Here is a 17,311-nt window from a genome sequence, read left to right as displayed (position 1 = left end):
CTCAATCCAAGGTTGTTTTTAAAAAGGTGCCTTCAGAACAATTTTTCTAAAAATTTGTAATATAATAGTCCACTCTAACAATGGTAAGTTAATGCAGTTTAATACAACTGAACATGGATTTATCGCTGAAAGTATGTTTTTAGACACCATGTCAATCCACCACCTGAGTAACCTTATTTAAAATGAGTGAAAGGAACTTTTAAAAAATATATACAAAATCATTTCTCAGTCATATTGTGGTACAGTAATCAGTCCCTTAGTAATTTTTTAAAAAAATTCAAAAGCTTTTAAATGATGCCTTAACGTTCTTGCACCCAAATAAACCAGCTTACTTTATAGAACCTCCTCAAAAGTCTGCAAGCGAAACAATTAATGATAAGTCCCTAAAGTGAATACAGCTCTGAAGATGAGTCATATAGACTCAAAACGTTAACTCTGTTTCTCTCTCCACAGATACTGCCAGACCTGCTGAGGTTTTTCAGCATTTTTTGTCTTTTTTTCAGATTTCCAGCATCCGCAGTATTTTGATTTTAACATGCTGGGATGTGGTCAGTTTTGTGGATGGGGGTTGCTTCGTGTGGGATTTTTTTTTACACTAATACATAAGATTTAGGAAACTTGAGTTGCACAGAAAATAATTAACATTTAGGGCGGAATTTTCCTAGAATTTCACTAAGTGCGGTAGCAGGTGGGTATAATGGAGTTCTACCCGCCGACGAAAATGGCGGGTTTTCAAGCCATATCTACCCAAGCCCCCTCCCTTATTTAGGCAGTCCCGGGAAACACGCCGTGTCCATGGTGAGCAGGCTCTCATTTGCCCACTCACCATCACCCCGTTGTTGCATCAAGCTGGCCGCCATCTTTAAAAGGCAGCAGCCATCAAAGTGCTCATTAGCACCAGGTCACCACCGCTGTCTGGGAGACAGGGCCAGCAAAGGCAAAAAGACTGCAGCCCCCCCGCTTCAACGTCAGGTCCCTCAAACGACTGCTGGATGCTGTGGAGGCTCAATGGGATTTGCTCTACCCCTGCTTTGGCTGCCGGATGGGTTGCTACCCGGGTCACTAACCCGGTTTGGGAGGTGGTACCAGCGGTGGTCAACGTGAATGCTCTGCACAGGACGACAGCCACCCAGTGCCGCAAAAGGATGAATGATCCCCTCCGTTCTGCCAGGGTAAGTCACTCTTTTCATCACTCCCAACTCACATGCTCACAAACCCTGCACACACCCACAGGGCCCTCACTCACTGCCAGTACAAGGGACATCACCATTCACTCTCTCATGCACACCGTCATTGTCCTCACCCCGTCCATGGGACCACTCACCACACACACATGCCTGGCACACTTATCATCTGGCCTGGCAGGAATCCTGATACACTCTACCCATCCCTATCCATGCAGGACAAACTGGCACACAACAGGAATGAAAGGTCACAGATAGGTGGAGGGATGTCAGAAATCAAAGTTCTGACAGAATTTGAAAACAGAGCCATTCAGCTGGCCGGCGATGGTCAGGACCGGTCCTGTGCTGACGGTGAGGTCGGCGCTGCTCTACCATATGAGGATCCAGCAGTGCAACATCTATCAGACCACCATGCCATGAATGATGTGTCCTCTTTCACAGGCCACTGCCATGCACTAATTATCTCCCCTGGCTTTCGCAGGCACATCTGCCAAACAACTGACGGAGTCCATAACCCAGGGCCTCCAATAAAGCCCTGAAGAAAACTCTGAAGAAGAATCTGAAGGCACCCTCCCTGAAGTCCCATCACAGCGCTCACCCACACCCTCCACCAGCGCAAAGACGCACACCTCGGTGGGATCTAGCTTTAGAGTAGCCTCAGGATCACAGTCTGGTGAGCGCATCACACTTTCTGATCTGCAGCAGGTGGAGGCAGGGACTTCCCAGGTCCCTGGCACTCTGAGGATTGGTGGTGGCCAAGACGCTGCTGAGTCCGAGTCAGATGACGAGCCTCTGAACTCGGTGATGTCGCAATTGCTGAAGCTGCAAAGGCAAGCTTGGGAAAATCTGGAATGATGTCCGCTGCACTCCTCAGATTGCAAGGCACAATGGAGGAGTCTGTCCATCTTCAGGCTGAGGTGATAGTGTCACCTGGTCAACACTGGCAGGATGGCGGCCGCCATGGAGACCTTGGTCCAGGACGTCACTCCTGCACTGCTGCGCGGGCTTAACAGAGCTGCCTCAGGAAGATGAAGAATTATTTAAAAAATAAAGAAATTAAAAATGTAGTAAGACATGTCCCCTCATGTGACTCTGTCACATGGGCAGGGGCATGTTATTAATTAAGTTTTAAAATTTTTATTTGCTTTAGGAAACCTCATCTGCAGTGAAAAGACCGCTTGGCCTTTTCGCCTGCCCACCAACTGTCAGGATGGACGGGCAGCATAAATTTAACTTAATTGATAATTTAATGGCCTTAACAGGCCTTTTAATTGTGGGCAGTGCGCCTGCCGATCGAAATATCGCACGACTGCACATTGACTTCAGGACACTCACCCAATGTTCACACGCATCATTTCACGCTTGAGCAGGCCAGGTATGTGCCCGACCGTCAAGCCAAAAATTTTAAAAGATCCAGGCAAAGAAGCAAAACAACCTGAATAAGTTGAATTTAAAGTGCGTTTTCTTAGCTTCATCCCTTTGATGACAGCAGCTTGAGGCATGGATGCTGAAGGCTTTTTCATACTTGTAAGATCTTAAAAATGCCAACCTGTACAAACAGTCTTCTCTCCTTTATATATATCCTCCTCTTTGATTTGTTTCACGATGTCTTTTGACTTTATCCCCTGATAATAAAACCCTCTCATAGCATTAAGTTTCTTTAGGAAAAATAAACACACTGAATTTTCTGTTTGGCGTGGGGGTGGAGCGTGAGCGGGGGTGGAGCGGGAGCGGGGGTGGAGCGGGGGTGGGGCAGGTGGGGGCGGGGGTGGAGCGGGGGTGGAGTGGGAGCAGGGGTGGAGCGGGAGCGGGGTGAAGCGGGAGCGGTTGGAGCAGGTGAGGGGGGTGGAGCGGGAGCGGGTGGGGGCGGGAGCGGGGGTGGAGCGGGAGCGGGTGTGGAGCGGGAGCGGGGGTGGGGCAGGTGGGGGCGGGGGTGGAGCGGGGGTGAAGCAGGAGCGGTTGGAGCGGGTGAGGGGGGTGGAGCGGGAGCGGGTGTGGAGCGGGAGCAGGGGTGGAGCGGGAGCGGGTGTGGAGCGGGAGCAGGGGTGAAGCGGGAGCGGTTGGAGCGGGTGAGGGGGGTGGAGCGAGAGCAGGTGTGGAGCGGGAGCAGGGGTGGAGCGGGAGCGGTTGGAGCGGGTGAGGGGGGTGGAGCGGGAGCAGGTGTGGAGCGGGAGCAGGGGTGAAGCGGGAGCGGTTGGAGCGGGTGAGGGGGGTGGAGCGGGAGCAGGTGTGGAGCAGGAGCAGGGGTGAAGTGGGAGCGGGTGTGGAGCGGGAGCGGGGGTTGACCAGGAGCGGGGGTGAAGCGGGAGCGGTTGGAGCGGGTGAGGGGGGTGGAGAGGGAGCGGGTGTGGAGCGGGAGCAGGGGTGAAGCGGGAGCGGGGGTGGAGCGGGAGCGGGTGTGGAGCGCGAGCGGGGGTGAAGCGGGAGCGGTTGGAGCGGGTGAGGGGGGTGGAGCGGGAGCGGGGGTGGGGGCAGGAGCGGGTGTGGAGCGGGAGTGGAAGCAGGGGTGGAGCGGGAACGGGGGTGGAGCGGGAGCGGGTGTGGAGCGGGAAAGGGTGGGGGCGGGAGCGGGTGGAGCGGGGGTGGAGTGGGAGCGGGGGTGGAGCGGGAACGGGGGTGGAGCGGGAGCGGGTGTGGAGCGGGAAAGTTTGGGGGCGGGAGCGGGTGGAGCGGGGGTGGAGTGGGAGCGGGGGTGGAGCGGGAAAGGGTGGGGGCGGGAGCGGGTGGAGCGGGAGCGGGGGTGGAGCGGGAGCAGGTGGGGGCGGGAGCGGGGGTAGAGCGGGAGCAGGTGGGGGCGGGAGCGGGGGTGCGGCAGGAGCAGGGGTGGAGCGGGAGCGGGGGTGGAGCGGGAGAGGGGGTGGAGCGGGGGTGGAGCGGGAACGGGGGTGGGGCGGGAACGGGGGTGGAGCGGGAGAGGGGGTGGTGCGGGAGAGGGGGTGGAGCGGGGGTGGAGCGGGAGCGGGGGTGGAGCAGGAGCGGGTGTGGAGCGGGAGCGGGGGTGGAACAGGAGCGGGTGTGGAGCGGGTGTGGAGCGGGAGCGGGTGTGGAGCGGGAGCAGGGGTGGAGCGGGAGCGGGGGTGGAGCGGGAGCGGGTGGGGTGAGAGCAGTGGTGGAGCGGGAACGGGGGTGGAGTGGGTGTGGGCAGGAGCGGGGTTGAAGCGGAAGGGGGGGTGGAGCGGGAGCAGGGAGTGGGAGCGGGAGCGGGGGTGGAGCAGGAGCCGGGGTGGAGCGGGGAGCGGGGGTGGAGCGGGAGCGGGGGTGGAGCGGGAGCAGGGAGTGGGAGCGGGAGCGTGGGTGGAGCGGGAGCCGGGGTGGAGCGGGGAGCGGGGATGGAGCAGGAGCAGGGGTGGAGCGGGAGTGGGGGTGGAGCGCGGGTGGAACGGGAGCAGGTGGGGGCGGGAGCGGGTGTGGAGCGGGAGCGGGGGTGGAGTGGTACCGGGGGTGGAGCGGGCGCAGGTGGGGGCGGGCGCAGGGGTGGAGGGGGAGCGGGGGTGGAGCGGGAGCGGGTGGGGGCGGGCACGGGATTGGAGCGGGAGCGGGGGTGGGCGGGCGCAGACCCAATTGCCTGTGATTGAGTCCTCACCACCATTTTTCACAGGCGGGCCAATTTAGACCCGCCCAGCGTATTTCTCGACTCCCAAGGATAGCGGGAGTGGGCGGGCAGCAGCGGGCATGGACAAACTGCCGGGTCCAATGGCCACTTGGCAGCCTGTTTAAATGAAGGCCTGGCAGACTTCTCTAGGCTGCTCACAATGGCAAATGCAAGGCCACAGCAGAGGGCTTCTGGTGGACATGCCAGTCCAGAGGGTAGGATGGGTGGACATGCCAGGCCGGAGGGTAGGGCAGGTGGACATGCCAGGCTGGAGGGTAGGGCAGGTGGACATGCCAGGCTGGAGGGTGGGGTGGGTGGCCAGTGTACCCTTTGTTTCTCGGATGACTGCCTTGCTGTCCTCCTCGAGGAGCTGGCAGCACGGTGGGAGGTGCTGGTCTCCCAGGATGGGAGGAGGAGGCCCCCCCACATGATGAAATGTGCATGGGAGGAGGTGGCGGAGGTGATGAGCTCCCGTGATGTGGTGCGGCGGACCTGGATCCAGTTTTACAAGCACTTCAACAACTTGTTGAGCTCTGGTAGGGTGAGTACCATGTTGGCATTGGTCATGTAACCCAGCAGCTCTGCTTACACCCCCTGCTGCCTCCCCCCACCCCACCAATTCTGAGTGTCATGACTGCATTGACAGAATTTGTCCTTTTCTGGGTGAGGAAGCAGATATTGCCCATGCTAAGGTCAGCCTGAGAGAGTGTTGAAGAGATGTGTTTTGCCCCTGCAGCATGTGTTACACTGAGTCCCACATGACTGGTGTGGGGGCAACCTGGAGGAGCTGCACCTAGACGCTGTGTTAGAACTGCAGGACATGTCCTAGTCAGGGTGATGAGATGGTGGGAGGGGAGCTTCAAGGTGGTGTGTCAACGAACCATCCGCTGAGCTCTACGCTTCACGTGCTTGCGCCTCCCTGCTATGGAAGGGTATACCATGTGGTGCCAAATGTGATGTAGGCAGCATGTGTCCATGTGGGGGTGGGGGGGTGTGGGGAGCAGACCCAGGATCTTTGTGTGAGTGTTCGGCAGCGGCAGGATGAGGAGGCTGTGGAGCCCTGCAATGTCCCACTCTGGTTGGGGTGGGCCATGCGCGAAGAGAGTCCATGTGCTATTTACACTAATCAATGCTCTTTTCTCATTTTCAGGAGAAGAATGCTCAGAATACAGCAGAGCGTGTGAGGACTGGCGGCGGCCAGGTGCAGATCACCATTCTAAGTCATTTCAAGCAGAAGGCCCTGGATCTGGAGAGGCGCCATACACCCAGGTCCACTGGTGTCGGTGAGGCTGGGGTGCCACGGCCAGGTATTTATGCCCAGCAGTTAGGTCAGCATTGTTCTCCCAATGGCCATAGTAGTGCTGAATGTTAAATGATTTAATTGTGCAACATGGCTTGACCATTGCTTATGGAAGGACGAACGCATAATGATCCAGGGAACAGGGATGCACTTTGACATTGTCTCCATGTTAACTGATCCAATGTCCTTGTTCTTGCTTTCAACATCAGCAGAGCAGGGCTGGGAGGAGGAGCAGCAGAGGCTCCCTCTCACACCTGAGGCGCCTGAAGTCTCACTAGTGTCACACCATCTCTGCAAGGCAGGCACCAGCGCAGATACTAGCACCTCGGTGGGAATTCGAACAACAGCTAGTGTCCCGGGGCACAGTGGTGAGGGCACTTCACGGTCACTGGAGGAGCTGGCAGAGACAGTAGTTGGAGGACTGCAGGGGACCAAGCACATGCTCAGTCTGTGCCTGATGATGTGCCTTTGGAGTCGTCTGCGACGCAGCAAACACTAGAAATGTTGCCAAGTGTGTGGGAGCATCTGGGGGAGATACATGAGGCTATGCTTGGCTTGGCCTCCGTGGTGTAGAAGCCTATGCGGACGCTCGCCGAAGCAATGAGCTACACGACCAAGCGCCAAGCATCCTCTGTGGAGAAAGTGGTGACTCTCGTGGAGATGCTACTCCAGGAGACCCGTCAGGGCTTCCTGGGGATGTGCTCTGACCAGCAAACCTTCACATCAGCATTGACCTCAGATGGTCAGTGCCAGTGTGGGAGATGGTCTGGGCATCAAGTTTCCTAACTCAGTGCCCATCCATCCACGGTGAGCAGGGAGGTCCGAAGCGACCTCACGTCGGCGCAGCAGCTGCTTGTCGTTTCTACAAACTCCTCTCAGGGTGCACTGGATGAGGGTGGCAGCTCCTCCTCCCCTCTCCCAATGACAGTAGCATCTGGTGAGGCTGCGATGACTGGGGAGATGCCAGCTGTGGAACTGGCATATCCCTCCTAGGCGGGGCCAGCACAGGCTCCAAGGACCAAAGGACGACTGCCAAGGTCATCAAGGCCAACAGGACAGCAGAGTCAGCAGGCTGTCTCACAAGCCACTACCAGCGATGGGGCAGCACCAAGACGGAGCACGTGGAAATGGAAGCATAAGGCACCTTAGGCACACCACGGGTTTCTCACTGGTGGTTTTTAGTTAGCCGAGATGAGGCCCTTATGATTTTATTTGATTTGTAACACTTGTCTTTTTTTGTAATAAGCTCCTTTGTTGGACACATAAAATTCAGATATGTCACCATGGCTGAGGGTGCCTCTTTACTTCTGCATGTGCATGGGTTCCAAAATGTAATGAGTGCTCTGTTGGATGTTCAGCTTTATTAACAAAGCCCTTAGTTACTGTTGCTGACCTGGCAGATTTTGCACTTTAATGTCGAGTGTTGAGCCGACAGCCGAGGCTTGTCCTGGTGATCCATCTGTGGTGTGCTAGCTAAAGATTCATTGCATTAAAGCCTCCCGGGTGTCCCTGGCTCCCTGGAGTATGCCCAGATCAGCGTCTATCCCCTCAGCGTTCTCCTGTGCGTGCTCATCCTCAGATTCGCTGCTGGACTCATCGTGTGCAGCCGCAGCCACTGCATCGACATCTTCATTGTCCACAGTGTCCCCCCCCTTTCCAGCGCAAGATTGTGGAGAGTGCAGCATGCAACCACTATCACCGAGACACGATCTGGGGGATACTGGAGTGCGCCCCCTGAGTGGTCCAGACATCGGAAGCGCATCTTGAGAAGACCAATGGCTCTCTCCACCACAGCCCTTGTGAAGGCGCATCTCCTATTGTCCCACTGCTCAGCTTCTGTTCTTGGATGGCGGAGAGGCGTCATGAGCCACCTTCTGAGGGGATAGCCTTTGTCACCCAGCAGCCATCCATCAAACCAGGCTGGAGCACTGAAGAGCCCAAGCACCTGGGAGTGTCTGAGGATGTAAGCGTCATGGGAGCTGCCTGGGTACCTTGCACAGACTTGTAGAATCCGCATCCTGTGATCACACACTATCTGCACGTTCATGGAGTGGAAGCCCTTTCTGTTGATGAAGGCACTGGGCTCACCTGCTGGCGCCTTGATGGTCACATGTGTGCAGTCTATTGCACCCTGGACATGGGGGAAGCCAGCAATGGCCGCGAAGCCTTTGGCTCGCTGTGCCTGACTTTCCTAGTCCCAACAATAGTGGGTGAAGGCCAATGCACACCTGAACAGAGTGCCTGTAACTTGCTTGACACAAGTGTGGACAGCTGATGGGAGACACCACAAAGATCACCCACCAACCCCTGGAAGGAGCCACAGGCATGGAACATGAGGGCAGCTGTGACCTTTAGAGCCACTGGCATGGGGTGTCCACCCACACAGTTAGCGGAGATATCAGGCCCAATCATCTGACAGATAAAGTTGACTGTCTCCCTTGAGAGACGGAGTCTCCCTTGAGAGACGGAGTCTCCTTTGGCACTGCAGCTCAGACATATTGAGGTAGCTGCTTCGCCGCCTGTATACCTTGGCAGCAGGATAGTGGCGTCTTCTGCAGCCCCTTCTGCCTTGGACTTCCTGTTGGCCCTGCACCCCTTGTGCCTGTTCCTGTCCTCTCAAAGGTGGCTCCCCTGGAGGCTGAATGTGGACTCCTGGCCTCCTCCCCCTTCTAGCCCACCCTTCCTCCTCAGAGGAGCTGCCTCCAGTGGACAGCTCAGCTCCCATTCCCAGGCTAAGGGAAGGCTTCCTGAAACTTGCAGGCCCAGAAAAGATTCCTCATTACAGAGTGCTGACCTGAAGGTTAAGAGTCCAGAAAAAGCAGCTGGTATGCATTCTGAAGCACTGCAGATCACAGAGGCAAGTTTGTAAAACTTTCTGCAATAAATGCTTGACTGTGCACATTCACGACCCCAGTCAGCCCTCTTATCCCGCCCGTGGATGAGGTTAAGTTAAATGTGTCCTACCTGCCTGCCCGTTGCACCCGTGTGCTGACCCGAAGATTGCACGGGCGCAGAAAAATCGGCATTGATTGAACATTTAATGGCCTTAAATGGCCCGTTAATTAATGGTGGGCGCGTGTCGGACATCATCGCACACCTGCCCAGCCAAATATCGCTATGGCGCGTGGTGACGTCGGCACATCGTGACGTCATTTTACACACGGGCCCCATACGACAATGGGAAAATTCTGCCCACTGTTTCTAAACTTCACCTGGCTAGGTGACACATTTCACCCCTCCTTTGAAAACAATCTAGTCCGGTTTATTTCAAAACGCAAATGTTGCCTTGACACCTATGTTTCTAAACTTCCCCATGTTTACCTAATTAACATTTCAACCCAACCTCTCTTCTTAGATCAAAGCATCCAGTCTAATTGAATTAAGTCACACACACACACACACACACACACGCACACATAGACGCCCAATCCAAACAAGCATAAGATGATATCGGCCGAGTGTCCCGACGTCATCACACACTCGTGTGATACTTCAGTTAGCGAGTGGTGTGGGGGTTGGCAGCGTGCCCGCCAACTATTAACAGGCCTATTAAGGCCATTAATGTCCCAATTAAATTAAATTTTTCACTGCTCGACCAACCTTCTCACATTTCACGCTGGGTGAGCTTTAATTGGCCCACCAGTGTGAAACCGCGGTCATGGCCCAATTGCAGCTTCCCAGCTGCCCCCACCTGCCCCCGCTGAACCCGCCCGACGACGGCAAAATTCTGCCCATAGACACATCTGTTATTACTCTATTTTACAATAAATTCCAATAACATTATGAAAATTACTATATCTTCTTGACCTCCCACTCCATATTGAAAAATGAATTTAAAAAGGCAGCTTCATTTTTATTAACGCATCTTATACTATCCCCTATACATATTTATGACATTAGCAGGTGCATGCATTAACATAACAATACATATACAAATCCTTCGCATCAACAGAAGTCATTCCAGTTCAGAGTCCAGGTTTTTAAATGTCCAATTTTCCCTTTAAGCTTCAAACTCTTGATAAAGCATCTGCAATGAGGGGCAGAAATTTAGCACGGCAGGTGGACGTGTGCCCGACCCAACCGAGCATGAAATGATGCGTGATGACATCGACCGAGCATGTCGAAGTCAACGTGCTGTCGCGCGATAGTTCGGTCGGCGGGCATGCCTGGAGCTGGCATCGTTCCTGCTGACAATTAAAAGACCTATTAAGGCCACTAAGTTAATAATTGTGCTGAATTTTTCACTGCTCATTCAACCTACTGGTTGGCAGGCAGGCGAAAAGGCCAAGCCAAACTGCCTTTGCATTTTTTTGGAAATCTCATCCACGAGCGGGATGAGGTTTTCAACAGCAAATACAAATAAAATAAAAACTCTATTTTTTAATTAAAAACATGTCCCTGCTCATGTGACAGAGTTACATGAGGGGACATGTTTCATTACACTTTTCTGCTCTTTACACTTGCTCTGCTGGCCTTAGATTAGGGAACAAATAGTTATGTTTGTCATAGAGACGTTTCTCTTTAATGTTGGACGGAATAAAGTCCAGTTTTCTGACCATGGCTGAGGGTGTTTCCTTTGTGCTGCATTTGTATGTTTCACGGACATATCATGAGTGTTTGAGTGGACATTGATGTTTCTGTACCAAGCCCTTAGTTGCAGCTGATGAGGTGGAAGATGTAGCGCCTAAGTGCCACGTGTGGAAGCGCCAGGCAATACTGGTCATGCTGATCGATGTGTGTGGAGCTAGCTGAAGGTTCGCTGGATTAAATTGTCCCGGGCGTCCCTACCTCCTTGGTGTAATAGTGGTTGACGTGCTGCTCCTCATCATTCCCCTGTGCTTCCTCATCCTCTGAGCCACTGCTGGATTCATCATGTGCAGCCTCATCCATTGCGTCAAGGTCTTCATTGTCAACTGCATGCCCCCTTTCCAGTGCAAGATTGTGCAGAGCACAGCATGCTACCACTATCACCGAGATGCGATGTGGGGGGTAATGGAGTGTAACCCCTGAGCAGTCCAGGCAACGGAAGCACATCTTGAGAAGACCGATGGCTCTCTCCACCACAGCTCTTGTGGAGGCGTGGCTCCTATTGTACCGCTCCTCAGCTTCTGTTCTTGGATGGCAGAGAGGCGTCACGAGCCACCTTCTGAGGGGATAGCCCTTGTCACCCAGCAGCCAACCATCCAGCCAAGCCGGAGCACTGAAGAGTCCCGGCACCTGGGAGAGTCCGAGGATGTAGACGTCGTGGGAGCTGCCTGCGTACCTTGCACAGACTTGTAGAATCAGCATCCTGTGATCACACACTATCTGAACGTTCATGGAGTGGAAGCCCTTCCTGTTGACGAAGGCACCGGGTTCACCTGCTGGTGCCTTGATGGCCACATGTGTACAGTCTATTGCACCCTGGACGCGGGGGAAGACAGCAATAGCCGTGAAGCCTCTGGCTCACTGTGCCTGACTTGCCTGGTCACAGCGGAAGTGGATGAAAGTCAATGCCCGTCTGAACAGAGTGTCTGTAACCTGATTGACACAAGTGTGGACAGCTGATTGGAAGACACCGCAAAGATCACCCACCGAGCCGTGGAAGGAGCCAGAGGCATAGAAGTGGAGGGCAACTGTGAGCTTCAGAGCTGCTGGTATGGGGCATCCACCCATACAGTTAGGGGAGATCTCAGGGCCAATCCTCTGACAGATATAGTTGACTGTCTTCCTTGACAGAAGGAGCCTCCTTCGGCACTGCACCTCAGTCATATTGAGGTGGTTGCTTCGCCGCCTGTATACCCTGGCAGCAGGATAGTGGCATCTTCTGTGGCCCCTTCCACCTTGGACAACCTCTTGGCCCTGCGCCCCTTATGCCTGGGCCTGGCCACCCAAAGGTGGCTCCCCTAGAGACTGATTGTCCACTCCTGGCCTCCTCCTTATTCTATCCCTCCCTTCCTCCTCAGAGGAGCTGCCTCCAGTGGAGATGTCGGAACCCATACCCAGGCTAAATGGAGGCCTCCGGAAAGCTGCAGGCCCGATAAAGATAACTGTCTGCAGACTGGTGAGCTGAAGCTTCAAAGTACACAAAAAGCTCTTGGAAATCAATGTGAACTGCTAACAATCACACAGGCAAGTTTAAAACACTTTCTGCATTAAATGCTTCATGAAAAATATGAACAACCCCTCTGAGTCCACATATCCTGCCAGTGCATTAATTTTAATGAAATATCACCTACCCGCCTGCCCATTGGGCCTGTGCGCCGAGCCGAAGTTTGCACGGGCCCCTCAAAATCATGGATGATTGGCAAGTTAAGGGCCTTAACGAGGCCTTTAATTAATGGCGGGCGCGCGTCCCACTGCATAGCGTCCCTAAATATCGCGATGCCGTGCGCTGATGTCGGGACGCTTGCATGACGTCAGCACGCGACATTTGAAGCGCTGACGTGCGGGCTCTGCCACCCGCACATCAGCCATAAAATTCTGCCCCTTTAGTTCAGAGGTTGGTGATACAATGAGAATTTACATTCAATGGGCTATGCTAGATATAACTTCAGCATTGTTGTGTGTGTAGAGCAGAGGCAATGTGAGGTCAAAGGCAGCCGTAAGCCTCCAACTGTCTCCACAGGAACCAAAGTGAAAAGAACCTTATTTTGAATTTGTAAGGTGAAAATGCTTTGCCTGGTGTCTGGTTAAATCTATGGGTTGCTGTTGCATTAATGGAGATTAGTTTGGGAATTTGTTAAAAGTTATGATTGTAGTAATTTGTAGCCATGTGTATATATTTAACTTGTGTAAATGAATAAAATGTTTCATTTAGCTTAATATAAAATCTCTCGAGAACTGATGGTGTGATTTCTGAATTTAGAGTTGCATCTCAAACATAACACTTAAAATTATAGGTTATGGTAGTTGTTTAAAGTTACCTTCTGGGATTTTAAAAAATAACTCAGCTTTACCAACTGATCAGTCATAACAGAAGGCATTTGACAATTTGAAAACTGTATTTCCTCTGACACCAATTTTGGCAGTACCCAATTACACCAAGCAATTTAAGCTGGCTGTTGATGCCAGTGATATTGGCATTGGGGCCGTAGTGTTACAAGAAGATGACACTGGAATTGAAAAATCGATAGGGTATTTTTCACGGAAGTTGAATGCACAACAGAGAAGATAGTCAACGTTCGAAAAGGAGACTTTGGGAGGAAATTTTTGTGCCCGTTGCCAGTGGGTGTGATAGGTGACAGGGGTGGACAATATGGTGCAATCTGGTTCACGCTGGCGGGAAGGCAGGTCGTGGTCGTCCACTCAGCCTGCCAACAGTGGGCCGCGTTTCCTGCCAATGGTTGGTGGGGAGCTCATTGTAATACATCAGCATCTCATTAAAAGACCATACCACCAGGCTCTGGACCCTTACTGGGTTGTCTGTCCACATCGGTGGGAAAACACGCCGGCGTGCTTCACAACGTTACACAAGTGATATGCACTTGGCGGCCTTCACTTTGGAGGAACTGAGGTCATCGTTTTCCACAGGTCGCCAATTGCTTTGCAGGCTTCAGAGGTGCCAGGGGGCCTGGGTGAAGTGCCGCCCTGCCTCGGAGGCGACTGTTTTCAGAGTGGGGTGTCCAGGGGCAACTGCTGCCCTGCCACGGAGGTGACTGTTGTCGGGGAGAGGGTGTCTCCAGGGGCAACTGCTGCCCAGCTTCAGAGGCGGCTATTGCTCTTGTCAGGGGGTGGGGTTGCAAATGCTGCCCAGCCTTGGAGGTGGCTATTGCTCTTGTCGGAGGAACGGGCAACTGCTGTCCAGCTTCTGAGGCAACAATTACTGCTGTCAAGTGGGTGGGGGCCAGGGTAGGCGAGGGAAGTGGCCATGCAATAGGGACACCTGTATAAACTGACCATTCCTCTGCAAATGAGACAGGTCAGGCGCAGTGATAAGATTGGGGTCGGGCTCCTACACTGCCCGCCCAAGCAAGCAACGCAGAGGCACCAAAGTGCCAAAAAGCGCTCCAGACCTTACCCCCCACCTCACCCCCGCCTCCCCCCAACACGCGTTGTACACTCTCCTCGACAACGCTGGCCATGCAGCAGTCACTGCTGGAGGCGCTCACAGCCTCTTGTAATCTCAGCAACCTGGTTAGGAGCTGTCTCCCCCATGTCGCAGGCTGAAACAGCAGCCATGCAGCGCACTTATCGAGCAGCCATCCGAGGGGTGGCCAGCACTCTCCGGGAAGCATTAAGGGGCGGTCACACAGGGCCAGGAAAGGTGCTAAGTACACCCATGCTAAACATCTCTCTCTCTCTTTCATGCTGCAGGAGGACGTCAAGGTTATGGATCCTGATGACCTAGCTGTATGCCTGATGGCCGACAGAGCACAAAGAAGATGAAGGAGAGAGCGACTGAGGCTCCTGACTGCACAAAGGCAGGAGCAGCAAACTCATGAAGAAGGGGCAACAGGGGCTCCCGCACACACTGCCCAGGAGCGACAGCAAGCCGTGGCTGGTTGGTGCCTAGTGACACCCAGGGTCTATAGACGCTGCCTTCATTCCTGCAGATGACCGAGAACCAGTGTCACCAATGACTGCGCATATCTAGGGACCTGGTTGCTCACACCTGCCGCTCACTGCAGGACTTGGCGCCAAAGGGACATGGAGGGCACCCACTGTGACTGCGGCGCTCAATTTCTATGCTAGTGGCTCCTTTCAGGGCTCCACAGGTGACCTCTGTGGGATCTCATAAGCCGCCACCCACAAATGCATCCATGAGGTCACGGATGCCATCTTCTCCATGGCACATTACTTTGTGCATTTCACCCGGGACCGGGACAGCCAGGGTGCAAGAGCCATTGGATTCACCCTGATCTTGGGATTCCCACAGGTACAGGGTGTGATTGACTGCACTCATGTGGCGCTCAGGTCTCTGTCGCTATACTCGGTGGACTTCATCAACCATAAGGGCTCCCACTCACTGAATGTGCAGCTAGTACGCAACCACCAGAAACGCATCCTGCAGGTATGCGCATGGTTTCCTGGAAGTGTGCACAACGCCTACATCCTCAGATCGCTCACAGATCCCTGCAGTCTTCCAGGATCCACAGAAGCTGCAGGGATGGCTCCTTGGGGACAAGGGCTACCTGCAGAGGCCATGGCTGATGACACTGGTGCAGTGACCTCAGACTGCAGCAGAGCGACGGTATAATGAGGCTCATGCAGCAGCTCACAACTTGGTGGAGCAGACCATCGGATGCTGAAGATGCAGTTCTGATGGTTGGACTGGCCTAGCACTGCCCTGCACTATAGTCCATAGAAGGTGTCACGCATCATCACCATCTGCTGCTCTCTTTACAACCTGGCGCTCCAACGGGGAAATGAGCTGGCTGAGGAGGAGATGGAGGAGCTGGAGGTCTCCTCGGATGAGGAGGATGGGAGCAGGAATGAGGATGAGCAGGTCCTAGGAGGTGACAATGACGGGGATGAGGCTCTCGCACTGGCTAGATGAGGCAGGCGTGCTCGGGAGGCCTTCATAGCTCCAGATTTGTGGAGGATGATGACAGCATGCAGTGAAGTGTCCCCGTAGATCCTCATGTCGCAGTTCTGAACACTTGACTCCAGTCTGGCTTATGGCAGTGCCAAAAGCCTCTGTGAGAATGCTCCTGTCATGGAGATGCAGTGGAGGCCCTAATAGTCGCTCGATCACAGGATGATGACGACATGCAGCAAGGACATTCCATAAATCTTCACAGCCTCTGAGAATGTCTGACTCCTGACTGGTCAAGGGCAGTTCGCTTGCACTATGTGATCAGGTCCATCTCAGAAACGCAGCCACTTTAGATGCCTCTGATGCTGTGTCCACCTTCAGCACCTCAGCCCTTCAGGAGCTGGTGCACAGCATCACTGGTTGCAGATGCTGGTGTGATGGGGGCCAGCCCCACCTTAAAGGTGCTGAGAGCACACAGAGAGAATGAGAGAAATCTGTGGCACCTGCCCACTACATCCTGGCAGCAATGACCAGCACCGCCAAGGTGCAGACATCAGTAAAGTTTCCAGGGAGTGCGAGGCTGGACTATCACTGTGGTCTGAAGGCTGCACAAAGCACAGGGAAGAGAGGCCCCGGACTGAGACACCTGCCTTTATCTTGTGCAGAAAGGTTTCACATCCAAGTGACAAGAACACTGCTCATCAGAACAAGGAGCCATAGGCAGGGAGACATTTTTAGGAGTTTATTGACAATAGTGAACAGTATGTACAAGTGACCAACCAGGCTGTGCAACTACTTTTCCTTCACTGCCCTAACCCTGCCACTACGTCTTGGTGCTCCCCGGGCATCCACAGCAGAAGTGGAGGAAGCCTGCTGACCGTGACGCCCTGTCTGTGATGACTTTGGTGAGCGTCCTCTGGAGGGCCAAGACCCGCAGGGCCCCGGCCTGCTTCTGGGGTCCTGCTGTGTGACAGTGGCACCCTCCCCGGCCTGTGAAGCGGAGCTGCAGAGGTCACGGGAACAGGGGATTTGGATGGGCCAGACACTCCCGGAGTCACCTGGGTGGATGACCCCGGGGTGTGCACATGCTGATCCTCCTCCCTATGGCTGCCCGAGAGCCCCTGACTGACGTCATGAGGGGAAGGAGTAGCTGGAGTGAGATGGAACTGCCCAGCACCCCTCTCGTGTACACACTGTTGGAGGCCAACTATGGCGTCAGTGATGGAGTTAAGCCCGCGCAGCTGTGCAGGAGTGACATCCCGGACCAGGGTCTCCATGGCGGCTGCCATCCTACCAGTGTTGATCTCAGTGCATTGCAATGCCGGTGCTATCACCTCAGTCTGAAGACAGATGGATTCCTCCATTGTGCCTTGCAATCTGAGGAGTGCAGCAGACATCCCTTCCTTATGTCCCCTAGCTTGCCTTTGCAGCTCCAGCAACTGTGACATGACTGAGTCCAGAAGCTCGTTATCTGACTCAGACTCAACAGCCCTCCGAATGCCGGGGACCTGGGAAGTACCTGCCGCCACCTGCTGTGGATCAGACTGTGCACTGTGCTCACCAGCATGTAATCCCGAGGCTATTCTAGAGCTAGGTCCCACCAAGGTGTGTGTCTGCATTGGTGGAGGGTGTGGGTGAGCGCTGTGATGGAACTTGTAGAAGGATGCATTTCGGTTCCCCTTCAGATGTCCCTTCTGAACTGGCATGGAGTCCCTTGGTCATGGACCCCATCAGTTCTTGGAGTGATGGGCCTGCAGAAGCAAGGGGAGATAATTAGT

The sequence above is a fragment of the Cetorhinus maximus genome, chromosome 3 (assembly GCF_964194155.1).
Source record: "Cetorhinus maximus chromosome 3, sCetMax3.hap1.1, whole genome shotgun sequence".
Taxonomy (NCBI): Eukaryota; Metazoa; Chordata; class Chondrichthyes; order Lamniformes; family Cetorhinidae; genus Cetorhinus; species Cetorhinus maximus.
Note: the sequence above shows the minus strand (reverse complement) of the source record.